This window comes from Eptesicus fuscus, chromosome 22, assembly GCF_027574615.1.
Source record: "Eptesicus fuscus isolate TK198812 chromosome 22, DD_ASM_mEF_20220401, whole genome shotgun sequence".
NCBI classification, from domain to species: Eukaryota; Metazoa; Chordata; class Mammalia; order Chiroptera; family Vespertilionidae; genus Eptesicus; species Eptesicus fuscus.
This window is the reverse complement of record NC_072494.1, coordinates 24,004,764-24,016,939: the sequence shown is the minus strand read 5'-3', so window position 1 is coordinate 24,016,939 and position 12,176 is coordinate 24,004,764. Positions and strand designations below refer to the sequence as shown.

At 52.3% G+C, this 12,176-nt stretch overlaps 1 protein-coding gene across 1 annotated transcript in view; it reads right to left on the bottom strand.

Annotated features, from left to right (window-relative positions):
- Positions 1-1,189: 1,189 nt before the first annotated feature.
- LOC103290005 (major histocompatibility complex class I-related gene protein) overlaps positions 1,190-12,176 on the bottom strand; it is an 86,244-nt gene continuing 75,257 nt past the window's right edge. The window contains exon 7 of the mRNA XM_054711609.1: positions 1,190-1,209. The gene's annotated coding sequence lies outside the window, so the exon portion shown is untranslated. The remainder of the gene's footprint in view (positions 1,210-12,176) is intronic.

Here is a 12,176-nt window from a genome sequence, read left to right as displayed (position 1 = left end):
CACAGAATCAATAGGATATACAAAGAAATTGATTCTAAGAAGTTGACACACAAGATTATGGAGGCGGAGAAACCCAGGTCTGCAGACAGCAAGCTGGAGGCCCAGGAGGGCCCGTGGTGTAAGTACTGGTCCAAGTGTAACTCCAAAGGCAGAAGACACTGTCCCAGCTCAAGGACAGTTAGAGAGAAGGGATTCCTTCTTACTTAGCCTTTTATTCTCTTCGAGTCTTCACCAGATTGGGTGAGGCCCACCCACACTGGGAGGGCAATCTGCTTTGTTCAGTCTGCCAACCCAACTGTGACTCTCACCCAGGAACACCCTCCCAGACGTATCAGAATAATGTTTGATCAGATATCTGGGCACCCTGGGGCCCAATCAAGTTGGCACGTAAAATCCCACTATGCATGTTCCTCTGGGCACTGCCGTAGCTGTAGCTCCTAAGTGCTGATAAGTCATGTTTTCGTTATTGTTATTTTATATATAACTAGAAGCCAGTTGCACGAAGTTTCGTGCAAAAGACCTTCCTTCACCTGGCTGGTGGCACCAGTTTTCCGCCAGCACCAGTTTTCCTCTGGCCACCCGCTGATCGGAGCGCCTCCCACCAGCGCGATCGGCCACCCCGAGTTCCTCCAGCGCTGTTTCCTCTGGCTGCCAGTGCGATCGGCCACCCTGAGTTCCTCTGTTAGAGGAACTCAGGATGGCCGATCGCGCTGGCGGGAGGCGCTCCGATGCGGGTGGCCAGAGGAAAACTGGTGCTGGCAGAAAACTGGTGCCGGCAGCCATGCAATCAGCCACCCCGAGTTCCGCCACCGGCGCCTTCTGCCGGCTCCATGGGTCCTCCCACAGCGTCGGCTGTTGGGGCTGGCAGGAGGAACGGGGGGTGGGGACTCACGAGTCCCCGCACCCCGCCAGCCCAATCGGCCACCCCGAGTCCCGCCCCCAGCCTCCCAACGGCCCAATCATGGGTGTAGCGGAGTGATGGTAATTTGCATATTACCATTTTATTAGGTAGGATAATTCCATCTTGAAGTCCTGTGGCTCACGGCAGGAAGGCTTTGCTACTGAATTTTGACTGAGCAGAAGTGTAAGGACTGGCCCTTTTGTATGAGGCTGATGTGATCTTCATGAAGCCAATACAAAGGTGAAGCACGACCTCCTCAGAGCCCAGCTGTGGCTTTGGACAGATTCTCTCAGAACTTGACACACGCACTGAAACATCAATGGAAACACGCATCTACTTGCCTGGATGGGTTTCTTAACAAGATCAAGATCCCCAGGTCCAATCTGGAATCTAAGAGGAAAAGAAGAGTCCACCACCTCTCCCCCATCCAAATGCTCATAAATAATAGTATTAATAAAAATTACAATAAGCACCACAGTACTATCTAATAGATGTCTTCAGTCTTTATCTATGTCATCTTATTTACTTTTTGCATGAGTTCTAAGACAGGGATGTACTCTGCATTTCTAAAGAGGAGAAAACCAAGCCTCGAAGGGGTTACATAACTTGCTTACACTGACACCTCTTTTTAAGTGGAGGAGCCAGGCCCTCACGCCAGCTCCGTCTGAATGAAGCCTGGGCATGTTTTCAGGAGGCCTCGCTTGCCTCTGCTCTGCCCCAACCTGCAGCGGTGAGATGGTTCTGGCTCCCTTGGCGAAATTTATTTTCCAAGCAGAGAGAGTATGCCTGCTATGGTCCACGCTCAGTGAGGGAAAAGTCCAGCCTGGAATTCTGGAACTGAGAGGCAGCGGGCCCCAGCCATGAAGGCCTTTGCCTGCAGAAGCCATATGGACAAAGAAGATTCTGAGCCAAGAGCTAATGAAGAGAAAGGGGAGGGAAGTCAGGGTGGCGGCTGAAAGAGCAGGGGGCGGGGGGGGGGCGAGGGGAGGGGCGGGCAGACACAGCTGCTTCATGCTTCAGGCGGGGAACACTGACGGTGGAGCCAGCATGTGCCGGACACACCCGTCACCCGTGCCAAGCCCATCAAGTTCAGCTCGGCTATCTGGCAATTGCCCTCTCATGAAATGAGCAAACGACTTCCTGTATTGAAGGTTTCAGTCAGCATCATTGGCCAAGTCTCAGCGGGGACCAGAGAAGCCGATCACATGGGGGCTGGAGGCCCTGACAGCAGCAGCCAGAGCCCACGGGCACACCTCGGAGCGCCTGCCAACTGGGCGGCTGACCAGCACCCTGCTGCACACCGATAAGGAACGTCCTGCTCCAGCCCCCAGAAGGGCAGGGCTTTATATAGCAGCCCGAGCAGGCTGCAGGGGAATGTCCTGGCTGAGGCCTCTCTCTAGCCCAGGCAGAGAGGAGAATGGGTGTGTGAGAAGGAGGAGCTTATGAACAACCTCAGATGCCCTGATCCGTGGGGCAGCCTTGTCTTAGCAAGGCCTGCCATCTCGGGGAGGAGGTGTCATTTGCAGATAATTTTTATCTTCTTTATACTCCTCTCTATATTCCAAGTTTTCTACAGTGAACTTGAACTCCTTTTATAGTCAGCAAACATGAACACAATTTTAAGAGAGTAAAAAAGAGAGGCACAAAAGGAATGCCTTCGGTTGGGAATTCTAGTGACCATGCCCACTCTGCTCATGGGTCCCCAGGGGTGGGCCAGTCCTCTCCCACCTTCCCTGGGGTCTCCCAGAAGAGCCCTCAGGGTGCCTGCACTCTGTGGCAGGAACAGACCGGTTTTCTCAGCTACTCGGGGTCCCTGCATTCCCCATGCCCTCTCTGCTCCCACCAGTTCCAATGTCATCATTCTTGACTTTGTTGTCTTTAGATACGGTGGCCACGCACTCATCTCTGATGAGGTGCAGGAGGGTCGGTCAGGGATGTCTGTCCTCCCTGCTTCCTGGCCCCTTAGCGCTAGCTTAGTAATGGACAAAATAATAATAGCACCTGCCTCATAGAGATGATACTAGGATTAAAATAAGATTGCATGTGAAGTGCCTGACACGTTGGAAATGCCAAATTAAATATTAACTGATTAGCAGTGCAGGTTGCTTCCTTCTCCACACCCACCGCGCCTGAATGGCCCTATCCTATTGACCAAACTTGGCCCAGATGACTTTCATTGTTTCCGAAAATAGCTCCTCCCAGCAGGGGTGAGGATTCACCAGCCAGGCTGGCACCCACTCAACGCAGCAGTTCCAAAAACAACGCGCTGAGAGGTGCCAGGCTCCTGGGAGGGAGAGCCTGGCAGTGCCTCCTTGTAAGGCAGCTGTCCTCATTGCGCGTGTGAGTCACGCTCGGGCTGCTAGATAAACAGATAAACGAATAAACATGTTACTCTGTGGTGATGGCCTCACAGAGGCTGAGGTCAGCTCATGACTTCGGGGCGATTCTTAGGAGACCAAAGAAGGTGAAATATTAAGTGATTGCTGTTTTTCGAGCATGGGCTACAAGCAAAGGTTCAGAAATGGCACCTAAAAAAAGAAGAAAGTGTCGGCTCTGAAAGAGATAGCAGTCTCAGTGAGGAAGGAAGATGCAGGTACAGGAATAGAAAGCTCACGCAGCAAAGCAGGAGTGATCCAGGCAGGTGACAAGGTGGAGAGTTTGGACCAGAGTTTCTCCTGGGATCCGGGGGTCAGAGAAAATGGACATCCTCAGTAAGCGTGTGCCAGGCCTGCCTCTGGGACAGGCAGGGGAGTCTGAGAGGAAGGGTCTCACGTGTCCACGTCAAGGGACACGGTGCTAGCACACACCGCCGTACGTACACCATCTCCTTTGACCCTAACAACAGTATTGCGTTCCCATTTTACAGATAAGAAAATAGTGGCTCAGAGAAGCTCAGCGGGGTTAAGTGATAGACTCGCCGTCACACACGGCAGAGGCAGAATTCAAACCCAGTTCTGCCTGCTCAACAGTCCATGTTCTTGCTCCTAATACCAGGCACTGCTAAGACCTCCCTCAATTCTGGGTCCCAGAACAGACCCGGATGTGTGACACGCAATGGGGTTCTCGCTCCATGGCCGGGGTCTTCTTCTAATAGAGAGGATGCTGCCCAGAGTGGCTGTCGAATATTTTGAGGCCTGTTGTACTCAACTATGAACCCTCCTTGGAACATGTCTTTGGCCCTATCACTGCAATTTTATATTTCCCACCCGCCCCACCTGCAAGGTGTATGGCATTTGTGAAGAAAGGGACTTTAACAAGGTATTCTATTGTAAACATAAATAATGGGATGATTTATTAAAACAATATTCATTAGGAATCCATACATGCATGTGCATCTATCTGTATTTTCTAACGATCAATACTTGAAGAAGCACTTGCAGGTTAGGTAAAATGGCACCTTCTTTCTCTTCCCTCAGCTTTAAGTTAGAGCAATCTGCAAACCTTCTTCTTTCTCCCTTTCCTCTTCCATTTCTTTCTTGTTCCCTTCCCTTCCCTTCCCTTCCCTTCCCTTCCCTTCCCTTCCCTTCCCTTCCCTTCCCTTCCCTTCCCAGCATGGAAGACTCAGCCTGGGGCCCCTGCAGGGCCCAGACAGGGAGAAAAGGATGCCACGGGGTGGTGTTTTGCTGGTTACCTGTTGGCGCCCAAGAACAGGGCACTGGAGGGTGGGGTCAGAGAGTGGAGGCAAAAGCACAGCTGGTGTGATTGGGAGATTGGCCACATTAAGCAGATGCGTAAAGCGATTGAGCAAATAGGTACATGTATTGAGGGAAATGAGAGCCAGGTTGGAGAAGGCAGTTACAAGCATGGAGGGGGAGAGCTATAAAGAACCTTGAAGGTGGATTGGAATTGGAGGTATAAGTATCGACTTACGGTCTTTAACTATACAAGCACACGTGGATAGAGAAATCGTTATAGATTTAAGAGTGTGTACATACATGTGTGTGCAAACGCATGCATGCTTTCCTAGCTCTCTCCACTGAAAGGACCTAGGAGCAATGACACCCCAGTAACAATAAACACACCAAATGCCCAGATCTTGATTTCTAATACCATCCCCCACGGAAAGGAAGCGGAGCTCTTTGGATAAAGGGCTAATTCCAAGCAGAAACGGGAAAAGTACAAGCTGAACCTGGGACAAGTCGTTGTGCCAGAAAGTGCTGAGAATGAGGCGACAGGTCAGACGGATGCAGGCACCACTGTGAAGGGACCACTGGCCACACCTGGGGCAATCTGAACATAAAAATAAACAAGGATAGCAATGGAATACAGCCTAATGAATGAAATAAGAGGACTTACTAAAATAATACATAAGCACGGAAAGTGGGAAAGCTCTGTATTCCAGTAGCCTGCCAACTAATAAAAGGAGAAGGAGTCTGCTGGAGCGGCCCAGTGGTTAAGCATCCACCCATGAATCAGGAGGTCATGGTTCTATTCCTGGTCAGGGCACATGCCCAGGTTTCAGACTGGATCCCCAGGAGGGGGAGAGGCTAACACCATGTCTCCCAGCCCACCGCCATGGAATTCACTGAGAAAAGCACAGCGGCATTTCTATGGCACTCTTATCAAGGAAGCAGGACCCAAACCTGGTCGTGAGAAGACACCAGACAGACCCGTTCTGTAGGGACATCTTACAGAATGACAGGCCTGAGGACATGAACGACAAGGAAAGACTAAGGGACTGCTCCAGGTTGAAGAAGAGGAAGGAGGCGTGAGAACAATGCACTTGTGTTCCTGGATATGATCTTGGGGCAGAGAGAGACATTGCGGGACAGCGTGAAATGTTGACTTGGGAAGGGGCAGGGTGTACTCAGTGGATTGGAGAGTAGTGATGTATCCAAGTTCATTCCCTGACAGAGGGCTGTTGCAAGAAAGACAGGAAAGGTCCTTCTCTGCAGATTAGGGAGAGCTGGGAGACTCTAGATCTAGTGCGTGACAATGGTTAACACTGCCACCGCGCAAGGGGCCAGTTTCCTCCAGCCTAAATATTGTGTGATATCCCATTACTTCCCACATGGGATTCTCTCCTCATGTTCCTGAATGTAATTTACGTTCGAAACATCTTCCTCTGTTTATTTTCTGATAATGGGAATTCCAACATCACCTCGGCACTCCAACATCGTCTTTCCCCTTTGTCTTGCCATCTACCACTAAGAACTGATCTTCTTCCTGCCCTGCTCTTCCTGTTTTATTCACTTCAGGGCCTTTTTGCTCATCGCAGGGTATGCAAGGTTGATTCAGCCTCGAAGCACTCTTCCCATTTGTTAGAGGATTTTTTGACAAGAAAGGTGTCTCTCAGCCCATTTTCTGTAAAAATCTGTCACTGCCTAAGTGGTACCCTGCTGCTTGAGGCCTCCTTCGTCTCCATGGCGATGTTCTGAAACTATTCTGCTTGTGTAAGTTCAAGGCCCATCAAATTATTTATCATAGCAGAGCCAGCACATCCCACCAATGCACACACACACACACACACACACACACACATCCCATGCATTGTGGCAGCATTCACAAATGCAGCCACAGTTTGGTTTGCATTCATTTCAAAACAGCAGCATATCCTTTGAAAAGAATATGCTCATCAGCTGACTTCATTCATTCATTCATTCATTCTTTCATCGGGGCACAGGGAGGGAAACAGACCTCCTCCTTGAGGTATGGGCGTGGGAATCAGGGATGGCTTCACCAGAGTTCCTAAGAGGATGCCTTACCTTCTACTTGAGGAGTGGCCAGGGGAAGGGGGAGGGCTTGTCTAACAAAAACATCAAATCTCAGAGGGAAGGCGGGGTGGGTGGGGGGTGGGAAGAGCTCAATTAAAGAACTTGTATGCATACATGCATAATCCATGGACACAGACAATAGGGAGGTAAAGGCCTGGGGCGGATAGGGGGCAGGCTAGAAGGGGTCAATGTGTGTGGGGGGGGGGGCGGCGGGGGGGAAGGGGACATACATAATACTTTCACCAATAAAGATTTTATTTTAAAAGCATGGACAAAGACAGGGAGAGGTGAAAGAACATCCAATCTAACAAAGGGAAAATGTCAGATAATAAGGCTGAAAAATGGGATGGAGGAGGTTGATGGAGGCAGGTAGAGAAAAGTGGGGCTGGAGAGAGAAGGGGGGCAGCAATGAGACCCTGGAGGGGCCTGGGTAAAATATCAAGGAGTTTGCACTCCGGACGCACTAGGAAGGATCTGAGGGGAGATGCAGCATCAGGGATCTACATTCCAGAAAGCGCTCTGGCACGGCTGCCCTGGGGGAGTGACTAAATAATAAAGGCCCAGAACAAGAAAGAGGCCAGGGACAAGCTGAGGGACCCGAGAGGACCAGAGGGGCGCACGGGAAGGTTCGAGCACCACGGCAGAGGCAGGCCCCGGAGGACTTCGTGACCAATTCCACGGAGGCCTGAACGATAACTGAAGATTTCTGGGCCCCTTTGATGTCAAAGAAAGGAGCTGGTGAGGGGAGAAGCTGAAGGAAGCATTTCGTTTGTGACTTTTTCAGTTTGAGGAGTTTCTGGGACACCCAGGAACCAAATCACAGACACCCCTGCTTTCAGTTAACCAGAGAGGAGCGCCCAGCCAATGTTCACCAAAGGAACGACCCCGACAGTGAAACTCTGGGCAATGTGATGGGCAACTTGGGGAGATATTTTCAGGTGGGAAGATCTTCCCAGCATCCCTAAAATCACATCACGGAGACTACTGGCTAAAACTCTCCTAGTGAGGAGACTGCTGTTGAAATTTCACCTTCATTTCAAGAGCACAGTTCACACCATAAATAAAGGGATCTTCCTCCCATGCAGGGTTCTGCTCCCACAGCGTGGGGGCGGGTTGGGGGAGGGGAGGACCAGATGTCTCGGCGCTCCGGGGGTCACTGAGTTCAAATCCTGGCTCCACCACTTACTGGCCCTATAACCTTGGGCAGGTTCGTTAACCTTTCTAGGACGGGATTCCATCATTCATTAAATAGGGCCTCAGAACACCTGCCCCTGAGCCTTGATTTAAGTGAGATGGTCCCAGTCAACACGGGTTCCCTCTTCCACCCCCCACACCATGTCATTGCAGATTTAAATCTCCATTAGTCATTCTCGGTGTCGCTACCACTTATCTCGGTGTCTTTCAACACCCAATTCACTTGGAGAAGCCTAATTTTCTCCACATTCATGGGCTATTAGCTGCTCTGACAACTTTAGGTGATGAAATGCCACCATTTGGGCGGCACAGGCTCAGAGCCTGCAGCGCGGCGGTGAGGCTGTGCCCTCCGTCCTCCTGCAGGGGGCAGCGTCGGGCAGCGCCGGGCAGCGCCGGGCTCCCCTGAGAAGGCAGGTCTGGGAAAGACCGCGTAGGAGGCGTTTGAATTCAGACTCCAGCTGACAAAGGACCCATTTTACTCCACGTGGATCCGACACGCGCCTCCCAGGGAGTCGGTCTTTGGTGAACAAGGGAGCAGGGAGTGGTTTTCTGAAAGCACTCCTGGCCCAACAAGTCCAGCCAGGTTTTTCCCAAACGCGGATCTGCCAGAACCCAAAGGCATCCCTTCTTACCTGTGGATCCTAGGGCCCCAGGGTGCCTCTTCCCCTGTGAAGTAATGGGAGAATGGGAGAGCACCTCACGGGGCCAGATGAGGAGCTTAAACCCGCCCCCCCTCCCCCAACAAGGGTTTTTAGTTTCTCACACTCTCAGCCCCATGAGGGAGTCACGGAGGAGACAAAAGGGAAAAAAAAGGGACACAGCTCTCCACTCTCCCTGAAACTAGAGAAAGACACAAGGATACACGTTGTCACGTGGAGGCTACGCGTTCCCAAAGCCCCAGGAGGCATGGTCAGAGCTGGGATGATTTTCTATGATTTGTGAACTTGATTACACAGAAAAACAAGAGGCAAAATGTTTAAAATGGATCAAGCTTGCCCAGGATATGGGGACCCTGTAGGGACAGATGCCAGCGGTGAGAATTTGGAAAAGGGAGATAGTAATGTAGGCGGCATTACGTGGCCTGCGAGACCCAGGGGACCTGGTCACTCCTAAGGGAGCCTCGGGGGGCCTCAGTGCCAGTGAGACCCGTGGGGCACTCCCCCTCCTATTGACTTTGGCTGGGAGGGAACCGCTATGTCACTGTGACATCAGCAACTTCCAGGAATCACTGAGTCAGTGTCAAGCCTGAGGCAGGACCCACTCACTTCCTCCAACCCCGCAGACCGGGGAGCACTCCCCCGCCCCAGGCAAAGCTGCGGGCCTGTTTCTCCTCCGCTGTCCACAGTGCGCAAGACAGTCCGGACCTGGCCCAGAACTGGGCAGGCTTGCAGAGAGACACGGCTGTGATGCCGGCTGTGCCCCCCGGGGGGCCCACGCTCTCACCCATGGAAGAGAGGCCCCCAGTGGAAAGTCACGCCTGGCTTGGAGTTGAGGTGCCAGTGTCCCTGGGAGAGGTAGCTTTGTCAGTCACCTGTACCTCCACGGGAACAAGCTCAGCTGTTTCTAAGGGGAAAATTGTGCCAGAGAAATTAGGGGGGATTAAGTGAGAGGGGGTTGGGGGTGGGGAAGAAGTGCAGAAAGAAACCCTGTGCCCACTTCTCACCTGGGACAGACAGTTGGGGGGGGGGAGGGGACAGGGAGAGTTGGCCCACTCCTTTCTCAAAAACGGGTGGGCACCTACATGGCCAGACTCATCCCATCGCCAGGAAGCCAGGACAACAGCCCGAGGCATGTTTGTAGCTCTCGGAGGATGACTTGCTCTTGGCCCTTCCCCACCTCCTCAAGTGGGACCCTTCCTTCTCTCTTATGAAGATTCAAGGCAGAATCTTGAATTTGTAACAGGCTCTGCAACAGCCTGCTATATTTTTATTAGGGCTGGTGCTCTGTAAGCTGGTCTTATGAAGATGAAAATTAACCAGTGGGCACAATTTTACAGCCCTGCAAAGTCATGTATTTTCCCTGCGTGCATCTCTCTCTCTCCTGTGTTTTGACCTTCTATTATATTCCCTCACTTAATACCAACAAAACCCTGCCAGGTAAGTATTACTCTCTTCTAGACGAGAACACAGATTCAGACAGGTGAAGGCAGTTCTCCAGGGACACACCGCTAGTCTTGAAAGCCAGGTCTGACTCCAAGGATACTCTGCCTCAAGAGGCCCCTCTGAGTTGGAAATTGTAAAACTAGAACTTCATTCAGCACCTCACAAAGCCTTCGGGCTGGGAGACATTCTGAAGGTTGTTCAGGCCCCTGAACCAGGCGGACGTGGGCATCTCCTGAGCCGTGTCCTGGCTTCTGCTTGAGCACACCCACTCCAGGAAGTGCATTCTCTCCCGACTCAGCCCAGGCCAGCCTAGAATTGTTAGTTCTTTGGAGTTTGGAGCTGAACTCTCTCCCTGTACCATCCACAGACTGGGTCTGCCCTCGGGAGCATGGAGAGCGCAAGCACAGTGGCACTCCTGAATTGTCCTGCTGCAGCCACATGTCCTCGATTCCTCCCAACCTACTCTCATGGGGCGGCTTCTCTCCACTCTCCTCTGCGTCAGGAATAGTGTGTCTGTTCAGTCTCAGCGTGAGACGCAGCGTGAGCACAGTGCTCCAGGTGTGAGCTGACTGGCGCGAGAAGAATGGAGCCAGACTACCACCCCTCGGTTTACCTCGAGCATTTTAACATGCTGGGGACTCGTTTTGATCTTATCACAAATGAAAGCCCTTGAGTGCCTTTCCCATGTGCTGTCCCTAAGCCACAAACATGCTCTCCTGCCCCTTGTCCAGCTGGGCTTGGCATTGCCGGGACCTGTGTTCTCTGCGTAGGCCATGCCCAACGAGTGCTCCTGGGCAACCTGGTCACCCCCTGCCACCAGGGCCCCTCCTCAGTGTCCCTGGCACCACTGACTCACTAGGGCTCAGCCACATCCTCCCTCGGGCCCCAGCTCTGATGTCTACTCTGCGACTGCCAAGAGGGCACCCTCACCCAGTCACCCCCACCGGGCATGTTGACTCTCCATGTTGAGTTCCCTATGCACCCCCAGGGGTCACCTGGGAAGATCTGGACACGCCCTCAGGCAGGCCATGCGGAAGCCAGTGTCACAGCCTCAGCCCTCCCTCTGCTGAGAACAACGTGCAGCGTTTCTACCGCGTGGCCCACAGGTTCCCTGCATAGGCACCTGCAAGGGATGCTTTTCCCAGCGATCCACTTCCTGTCACCGGATCCGGGCTGTTTCCACCACCTTGCCCACCCCCAGCCTGAGTCCAAGGATGCTGGATGGGGCACACAGCCTCTCACCCCGCCTCCTCGTTCCTTCCTTCTGAGTCTGCCCCAAGCGTCTCCCAGCACCAGGTGGGTTTGCCTTCCTTCCTGCAGGGCAGGCACTTCCTGTGTGTTGAACCCTTGTTTTCAGCACAATGGCTAACACATCGCTCTCCCTCAGACCCAGGCTTCACTCCAGACACAGACAAGGCATCTTCTTGGAAAGCAGAAAACCTCCCTCTCAACAAGGGCTCTCAAGATTACTGGTTATGAGCTTGCTTCCACTTTCAAGGATCTAGTGTGAAACGTGAAGCTGAGCAAGGCGTCTTTGTTGGGGGCGCGGGGAGGTCCCCTGAATCGACAAACCCAATGAATCAGTGAGCTGGAGCATATTGGTTACTGAGAGTGAAAATGCACCATTCTACTATCTCAAAAGTAATATCTCAGTTCTTTCTCAGTTCAAGACAAACATCTAAAAGAGGACCTTCCTCTTTTGCCTCCATCCCCATCCTTTCTTCTCTCCTCACCACCAAATCCTGCACCCTGAACTCTGTTCTCCCAGAGCTCTACTTGACTCTCCGTAAACACATCCCTGAGTTATCTTTGGGGGTCTGCCTCTCTCATTAGTCATCCCACCTGGTGGCATAAAGGTCACACCCACAAGTGTGTGCCTGCATTCCTATGTTTTCAACACAGGCATGAGCATATCTGAAATCAATGACACTGATTTCTTCCACCCCAGCAATATCACTCCCTACCCACTTGATGCGCATGGGAAAGTGGGGCTTGTTGTGGGTGTTTAAACCACAGAGCCCAGTTTGCCATGAGCATAGATGCAGCAAGGTGGCTCCTGAGACTCTGTTGGGAGCATCAGCTGCGACACCAATCCCGGCCAGCGCTGACCCCCGGGTCTGTGCCTCTAGGCCTCATCTTCACCTAACGCTCAGCTGCCCTCCAACCACTAAGGACTTGTGCAACTCTGCCTTGACCTCGACTTTGGACCAGTCCCCAGTCAGCAGGATTCTGTGGGTTTCTGTCACGTCCACTTCCTCACACTCC